The 8,327-nt window shown below is 47.3% G+C and overlaps 2 long non-coding RNA genes across 2 annotated transcripts; one reads left to right on the top strand and one right to left on the bottom strand.

Moving 5' to 3' along the window:
• The first annotated feature begins 1,869 nt into the window (after positions 1-1,869).
• On the top strand, positions 1,870-3,479 carry LOC140419953 (uncharacterized). Its single transcript, XR_011946109.1, has 2 exons — positions 1,870-2,014; positions 3,115-3,479. It is a non-coding gene; the product is annotated as an uncharacterized lncRNA (long non-coding RNA).
• A 1,322-nt stretch (positions 3,480-4,801) lies between these two features.
• Positions 4,802-8,080, bottom strand: LOC140419952 (uncharacterized). The gene is made up of 3 exons (XR_011946108.1): positions 8,002-8,080; positions 7,330-7,452; positions 4,802-5,698 (listed from the first exon to the last, which is right to left on the bottom strand). It is a non-coding gene; the product is annotated as an uncharacterized lncRNA (long non-coding RNA).
• Positions 8,081-8,327: the final 247 nt, after the last annotated feature.

Raw genomic sequence — 8,327 nt, 5'->3', positions numbered from 1 at the left:
ACTCTCACCTCATTTCTGGCATTCAGCTCTTTCGTCCAAGTTTGAACCAAGGCTGTAATGCCGTCAGGAGCTGAGTGACCCTGGCGGAACCCAAACTGACCTTCCTGGAGCAGGTTATTGCACAGTAAGAAGTTTTACAACACCAGGTTAAAGTCCAACAGGTTTGTTTTGATGTCACAAGCTTTCGGAGCGCTGCTCCTTCCTCAGGTGAATGAAGAGGTGTGTTTCAGAAACACATATATAGACAAATTCAAAGATGCCAGACAATGCTTGAAATGCGAGCATTTGCAGGTGATTAAATCTTTACAGATCCAGAGATGGGGTAACCTCGGGTTAAAGAGGTGTGAATTGTATCAAGCCAGGACAGTTGGTAGGATGTCGCAGGCCAGATGGTGGGGGATGAACGTAATGCGACATGAATCCCAGGTCCCGGTTGAGGCCGCACTCATGTGCGCGGAACCTGGCTATACGTTTCTGCTCGGCGATTCTGCGTTGTCGCGCATCCTGAAGGCCGCCTTGGAGAACGCTTACCCGGAGATCAGAGGCTGAATGCCCTTGATTGCTGAAGTGTTCCCCGACTGGAAGGGAACATTCCTGCCTGGTGATTGACGCGCGATGTCCGTTCATTCGTTGTCGCAGCGTCTGCATGGTCTCGCCAATGTACCACGCTTCGGGACATCCTTTCCTGCAGCGTATGAGGTAGACAACGTTGGTCGAGTCGCACGAGTATGTACCGCGTACCTGGTGGGTGGTGTTCTCACGTGTAATGGTGGTATCCATGTCGACGATCTGGCACGTCTTGCAGAGATTGCCATGGCAGGGTTGTGTGGTGTCATGGTCACTGTTCTGAAGGCTGGGTAGTTTGCTGCAAACAATGGTTTGTTTGAGGTTGCGCGGTTGTTTGAAGGCAAGTAGTGGGGGTGTCCCGGGACCTGGGATTCATGTTGCATTACATTCATCCCCCACCATCTGGCCTGCAAAATCCTACCAACTGTCCTGGCTTGATACAATTCACACCTCTTTAACCTGAGGTTACCCCATCTCTGGATCTGTAAAGATTTAATCACCTGCTAATGCTCGCATTCCAAGCATTGTCTGGCATCTTTGAATTTGTCTATATATGTGTTTCTGGAACATACCTCTTCATTCACCTGAGGAAGGAGCAGCGCTCCGAAAGCTAGTGACATCGAAACAAACCTGTTGGACTTTAACCTGGTGTTGTAAAACTTCTTACTGTGCTCACCCCAGACCAACGCCGGCATCTCCATATCAGGTTATTGCAGAATAAGTGCCACTTAATAGGACCTTTGATGACTCCTTCCATTACTTTGCTGATGATGGAGAGTATTCCGACAGGGAAGTAATTGGCTGAGTTAGATTTAGCCTGTTTACTGACCACTTAAATGTCAGCCATTTCCTGGGGAAACTAGCCCTTTAATTGTGAACATTGGGAAAGAGACCATCCTTTTAGCCAGACAAATAAATGTGCCAAGCTGAGGAAGCAAAGGATGTCAATGGCTTTAAGAGAGAGAGACACCTGGGCCAAGCTTTCCAGAGTCTGCACCCTCCCTGGATTCACTTCCTTTCCCTTCAGTTGCTGCAAGTGACCAATTGAAGGTCAGAATGAGAAAAGAAATGGAAGGAGGAGGAAATAAAGTGTTTTACTCACAGATGTTGGTGACAGGAGTCTGTGTGCAGCTCAAACTTATTCAGGGTTGGGGGAACAACAGCTTTGCTCGGCAGAAACCTCCATGTGCAGCTTTCGCATTGAGACAATGGGGGAGCTTTGATTGGCGGAGGGGCAGAGTCTTTCCGGTCCTCCAACTCTTCCCATTGGTCAACACCTGAGAGGTAAGGTCAGCGGAAGTGAGCTCCCCTACGCATGCGCAGCAGTCCCTCTCCCTGAGACATGCGCAGTCCCGGATCAGGGAAGGGGGAGAACACCGACGGCCGGAACTGTCAGCCGGTTGCTGGAAACCGTCTCGAGGATGTGTTGGGGGAGACGGAGCTGAGGGTGGGGGCGGCGCTCGCGTGTCCCGCGCCGGCGTGTTTGCACTAATGCAGTGACGTCACCACGGAGCGAGTGGATTCCTATTGGCTGATTTAGACGATGAGCTCCTTTGTGATGTCACAATGTGGAGGTTGAACAATGGGTTTCAGACTAAAACTTCCTCCTCTGGGCAACATCTGGGAGCAAATCAATGTCTGCCCCTTTCAGAAGTTCATACGATATAAGAACTAAAATTAGGCCATTTGGCCCATCGAGTCTGCTCCGCCATTCGATCATCGCTGATCTCATCCTGGCCTTATCTCCACCGTCCTGAGAGTTCTTCAGAACCCTTCAACCCAATTAAAAATCTGTCTACTTCTCCCTAAATTTACTCATTATCCCAGCTCCTCCGCACTCTGGGGTAGTGAATTCCACAGATTCACAATCCTTGGGAGAAGCAGCTTCTCCTCAACTCTTTTGAATAGGGCAGCACTGTGGCCCAATGGTTAGCAGTGCTGCCTACGGCGCTGAGGATCTGGGTTCGATCCAGGCCCCGGGTAACTGTCTGTGTGGAATTTGCACTTTCTCCCCGTGTCAGCGTAGGTTTCACCCCCACAACCCAAAGATGTGCAGAGTAGGTGGATTGGTCACGCTAAATTGCCCCTTAATTGGAAAAAAAAATAATTGGGTACTCTAAATTTTATTTTTTTTAAATTAAAACTGTTTTGAATTTGCTACCGCTTTTCGTAAGACTATTACCTCTCGTTCTGGAATGCCCCACAAGAGGCAGCAGCCGCTCCACGTCTACTTTATCTTTCCATTTCTTTTCTCATTCTGAGGGGACATTGGTGACTTGCAGCAGCTGAAGAGAAAGGAAGTGAATCCAGTCTGTATGTTCCACACATTTTGAGTTCAGTAACATAGACATATTTCTGTCTGGCAGTCTGCATGGAGATTTTCAGGCCTCTCCAAGACGGGGAGCAGGGATCTGTCAGTCAGCCTGAATCAGCACCTTTAGAGAATTAGGAGGATGAATATTACAGCAGAGTGAAAATGGAGGGAGAGTGTTGGATGGAAACTAGAATTGCCTGTTCTCAATTTCCATTTGTAAATTCCTTTTATAGGATATTAGATGAAGATTTGCAGAAAAAAACCTAACGCCGCTTCGGGGTTTGGAAGTCACTTGGTTTATCAGGACCTGAATATCATCAGGAGAACCATCACTGCAAAAGACACTTCTGGGGTTAAGGATTGCCAGTCAGGCAAAGGAACAGAATGGAAGTAAACACAGGAACGAAGAATCACATTGGGCTGGTTCCAGGAGAATTGAGTGACAACTTCTGCGACGTAACCATGGAGTGTGATTTTTGATTGTCTTAAAAGTAAAAGGGCTACATTCTATTTGTAGTTTAAGGGATACGTTCCCTATAAAAATAGTGTTTAGGCATTGTTGCTTCTAGTTTGTTGCAATAAAGTCATAAAACCTGAAGTTTTTGTCTTATGACTCAGTAATTTGTTCACTGGGTTTAGAATTTATCTTTTAAAATTCCTGATCTTTTCAGAGATCTTACACAGTTGGTTTTGAGTCACAAGTTTCAACTTCCCATTTAAGCCTCAGGCAACTTGCTGTCTCTCTCTTGCTCATGTCAATGACAGCCCAGTAACAGAGCTGAAGGCTGGAGATGCTGTGACCCCTTGTCGGAGCTGGAATCAGTTGAAAGAAGAACCATAGTTTCTGGTTGAGCTTTGTGTTAGCTGTCCAACCAGGCTGACCATATATAAATAGCTAACCAGGCATTATGTTGTGATGAGGGTTTAGAAACAGACCCTGGATAGACGAGTTCACTGAAGCTGTGGGCTTGTCAGCTGTACAATGAAACCAGGCATCAAACAGCCACAGACACCTGTAATATTGGACACTGGGTTTAATCCTGTTCTGTATTAAACAGACCTAGTTGATACTGGGTGATTGTGATATAGTTAATCTGACCCTTTGTTCATTCAATTCCAAAAGTGAATAATATTGATTCAAGTACAGTGACTACCTTGTCAATCTGTCAATAAGGTGGTGTCAGTTCATGCAGATCCATATCTGAACTCAATTCCATTACTTATTTTTGTTACTGACTAGACTGTCTCTCTCTTCTCTCCTCTCTCTCTCTCCTGCCTCTCTCAGTCTCTGGTGTTCCTCTCTCTCTCTGGTGCCTCTCACTCCCTCTGCTTCCTCTCTGTCTCTCTCAGCTGCCTCTCACTCTCTCTCTTCAGTGCTTAGGAAGGCAGGTGGGATAGTTTCCTTTGGTAGCCGAGGGCTGAGATTATGAGAACAGGGAGATTGTGCTGGAACTGCATCAAACACCAGTTAGACCACAGCCATATTACAGGAAGGATGTGATCATCCGAGAGAGACTGCAGAGGAGATTTATTTATTTAAATTTAGTGTGCCCAATTAATTTTTTCCAATTAAGGGGCAATTTATTGTGGCCAATCGACCTACCCTGCACAACTTTGTGTTGTGGGGGCGAAACCCACGCAAACACGGGGAGAATGTGCAAACTCCCCATGGACAGTGACCCAGAGTCGGGATCGAACCTGGGACCTCTTGCTGCCCGTTGCAGAGAAGATTTATGATGATGTTACCAGGGATGGAGAATTTTAACTATGAGGAAAGTTTAGATCTCCCCAGTGTGAATTCGCCGGTATACAGTGAGGTGCTGAATCTGGTCCCACAGTGAGAGTACCTGAACGGTCTCGTCAGTGTGAACAAGATGATGGGACATCAGTTCACCGGACGTTTTATAGAATTTCCCACAGTTTAAACATTTGAAAGGTCTGTCTTTAATAATAATAATCTCTATTGTCACAAGTAAGCTCACATTAACATTGCAATGAAGTGAAAAGCCCCGAGTCGCCACATTTTGCCGTCTGTTCGGGTACACGGAGGGAGAATTCAGAATGTCCAAATTACCCAACAGCACGTTAGATAAACTCGGTCAGTTCTCACTGGAACAACGGAGGTTGAGAGGCGAGCTGATAGAGGTCTACAAGATTATGAGTGGTATGGACAGAGTGGATAGTCAGATGCTCTTTCCTCGGGTAGGAGAGTCAAGTACGAGGGGGACATAGGTTTAAAGTGCGCGGGGAAAAGTTCAGAACAGATGTGCGAAGCAGGGTTTTTACACAGGGTGGGAAATATATGGAACGTGCTGCCTGGGGACGTGGTGGGAGCAGGTACGGTAGCGGCATTTAAGGGACAATTAGATAAATATATGAATAGGGTGGGAATGGAAGGATATGGACTCCATAAGTGCAGACGGTTTTAGTTTAGGCAGGTACCATTATCGACCCAGGCTTGGAGGGACGAAGGGCATGTTCCTGTGCTGTAGTGTTCTGTTTTTTTTTAAATGTAGAGTTCCCAATTCATCTTTTCCAATTAAGGGGCAATTTAGCATGTTCAATCCACCTACCCTGCACATCTTTTGGGTTGTGGGGGTGACACCCACGCAAACATGGGGAGAATGTGCAAACTCCACACGGACAGTGACCCAGAGCTGGGATTGAACCTGGGACCTCGGTGCTGTGAGACTGCAGTGCTACCACTGCGCCACCGTGCTGCTCTTGTATTGTTCTATGTTCACCTCTTTCGGGACTCGTGGGAGGAAACCGGAGCCTTTGTGTCAGGTGGTGTGATGATAGCGTTTTGTGCAGAGTCTGTGAAAGTGAAATAAAGGTGTTGGTGAAAAGGAGCAGAACCTTTGACTCTTTATACACAGCAGCTAAACGTCAACAGGACATTTTTGTCATTTAATCTCACCCATCCCTGGTTTTCTCTTTTGTTCTACCTGAAACTCCCCCTTTCTCACCAGCATCAAACCCATCATATTTCTCTCTCTCTTTAGTTCTGAAGTAAAGTTACATTGGACGTGAAACGTTAACTCTGTTTCTCTCTCACAGATGCTGCCTGACCTGCTGCATTTTTCCAGTACTTTCTGTATTTAATTTAGATCTACCTGTAGTGGGGAGAGAAACACTATTTATCATTCAGGATAAAACAAATGTCCTTCATCAGCTTTTGTGGATCATTTCAGTGGAAATGTGCTCTCCCAGGCTCAAAGAGCATCAGCCCACTGGAAGCAAAGTTGTGAGACCGGCCAGTCCAGCAGAAAGAAACCGTCCATTAACCCTGCCATTTCACCAAGTGTCAGAATGAACATGGTTCAGTCCTGGATGTGACTAACAGCAGCAATAACAGCAGAATCCAACCCGTCATCACTCGTGAACTCGCTGGTGTCTCAGCAGATGTGTTGACCGAGTAAATCCCTTCCCACACACTGTGCATGTGAATGGCCTCTCTCCTGTATGAAGTCGCTGGTGTGCCTGCATCGTGGCTAAGAGAGTGAATCCCTTCCCACATTCAAAGCAAGTGAACGGCCTCTCCCCCGTGTGAATTCGCTGGTGTGCCTGCAGATTGGTTAAATGAGTGAATCCCTTCCCACAGTCAGGACAGGTGAACGGCCTCTCCCCAGTGTGAATTCGCTGGTGTGTCTGTAGGTGGGATAACCGAGTGAATCCTGTCCCACAGTCAGAGCAGGTGAAAGGCCTCTCCCCAGTGTGAACTCGCTGGTGTGTCTGCAGGCTGGATAACCGAGTGAATCCCTTCCCACAGTCAGAGCAAGTGAATGGCCTCTCGCCAGTGTGAATTCGCTGGTGTCTATGTAGGTGGCTTATTTGAGTGAATCCCTTTCCACACTGAGAGCAGGTGAACGGCCTCTCTCCGGTGTGAATGTGCTGGTGTGCCAGCAGATGGGATGAGATTCGAAACATCTTTGTGCAGTGAGAGCAGCTGAACGGTCTCTCCCGAGTGTGAACTTGGTGGTGCGTCAGCAGTTCGGAAGAAGTACTGAACCCCTTCCCACACATGGAGCAGGTGAATGGCCTCTCCCCGACGTGGACTGGCTGGTGCTTCTTCAGGTGGGATAACTGAACGAATCCCTTCTCACGCTGAGAGCAGGTGAACGGCCTCTCCCCAGTGTGAATGCGCCGATGAGCTTCCAGTACAGATGGGAATCTGAATCCCATCCCACAATCTGGGCATTTCCATGGTTTCTCCACGGTGCTGGTGTCCTTGTGTCTCCCCAGGTTGGACGATCAGTTGAAGACTAACACAGAATTTGTGTACGGTCTCTCCCCGCTGTGGATGGTGTGATGTTTTTTTTAGGCTGTGTAACTGATTAAAGCTCTTTCCAGTCAGTGCTCTGGGACACTCTCACTCAGGTGTGTCTTGGTGTTTTTCCAGTCACACTGATGGTTAAAACCATCTGAAGCAGGCAGATCAGACAAACCTTTTTGCTTCTCGATTCAAAGGCCGATGATATTCAAGTCCCGGTGAATTGAGTGAATCTGTCAAATCGAGACGTGAGGTTTGGTTTGAGATTTCTGTCTGTAATTCTTCCTCTTCTGATATCCTGTAAAAGGAGTTTACAAAAGACATCATTGTCAGTACAGGATCGGAATTCAGAACAGACATTTCTAGTTTCTATGGAACATTCTGTCCTCTCTCATTTCCCCAAATCTGTAAATCTCCGTCCCACACACACACCCTCCATTCTCACTCTGCTGTATCTAATATTCACCCTCCCAATTCTCCTGAAGGTGCTGATTCAGGCTCATTGACAGATCCATGCTCACTGCTTACAATCGTGGACAGAGAGCCCTGGAAATCTTCATGCAGACTGCCAGCCTAACGGAAATATGTAACAGGACTAAAATTGTGTTTAATGTAAAGGATTGTATCAGTTGGTTAAAATACACGGGGTTGCGATTGATCATGATCTGGAACTTTCTGCCAATGAAGGTCCTCAAGCAGAGATGATCAATAATTTCTAACTGAATTGGATGGACGCTGCAGGGTTACTTTTGTCAATAATAAAGATTATTATTATCCTCCTGTAACCAAAGGCTATCCTCCTCACTATTTACCACCACACCAATTTTCGCACAATCCGTGAACTTACCGAGAGGCCTGGGCCACCCTTTCCAGAGTCTGCACCCTCCCTGGATTCACTTCCTTTTTCTTCAGAACCAGAGTACTTCCGACCCTTCAACTGTTCCCATTGGTCAACAGCTCAGCCGAAAGGTCAGGGGTGGGTTCTCGATGCACATGCGCAGCTTTCCATCGCTCCCAAGACATGCGCAGTCCGGGCCGCCCGCCCGGCGAATGGAGCGGTTTCGCCACCGCGGGGGATTATGGGAGCTATGGCCGCCATTACTCATCCTGAGTCCAGTCTCCAAACGCTTTGGTATGGGATGAAATGTGGGGGTGAGGGGGGGGCGAATGACC

Source organism: Scyliorhinus torazame, chromosome 5, assembly GCF_047496885.1.
Source record: "Scyliorhinus torazame isolate Kashiwa2021f chromosome 5, sScyTor2.1, whole genome shotgun sequence".
Classification (NCBI taxonomy): domain Eukaryota; kingdom Metazoa; phylum Chordata; class Chondrichthyes; order Carcharhiniformes; family Scyliorhinidae; genus Scyliorhinus; species Scyliorhinus torazame.
The sequence above is the reverse complement of the archived record's forward strand: the minus strand, read 5'-3'. Positions and strand labels throughout refer to the sequence as shown.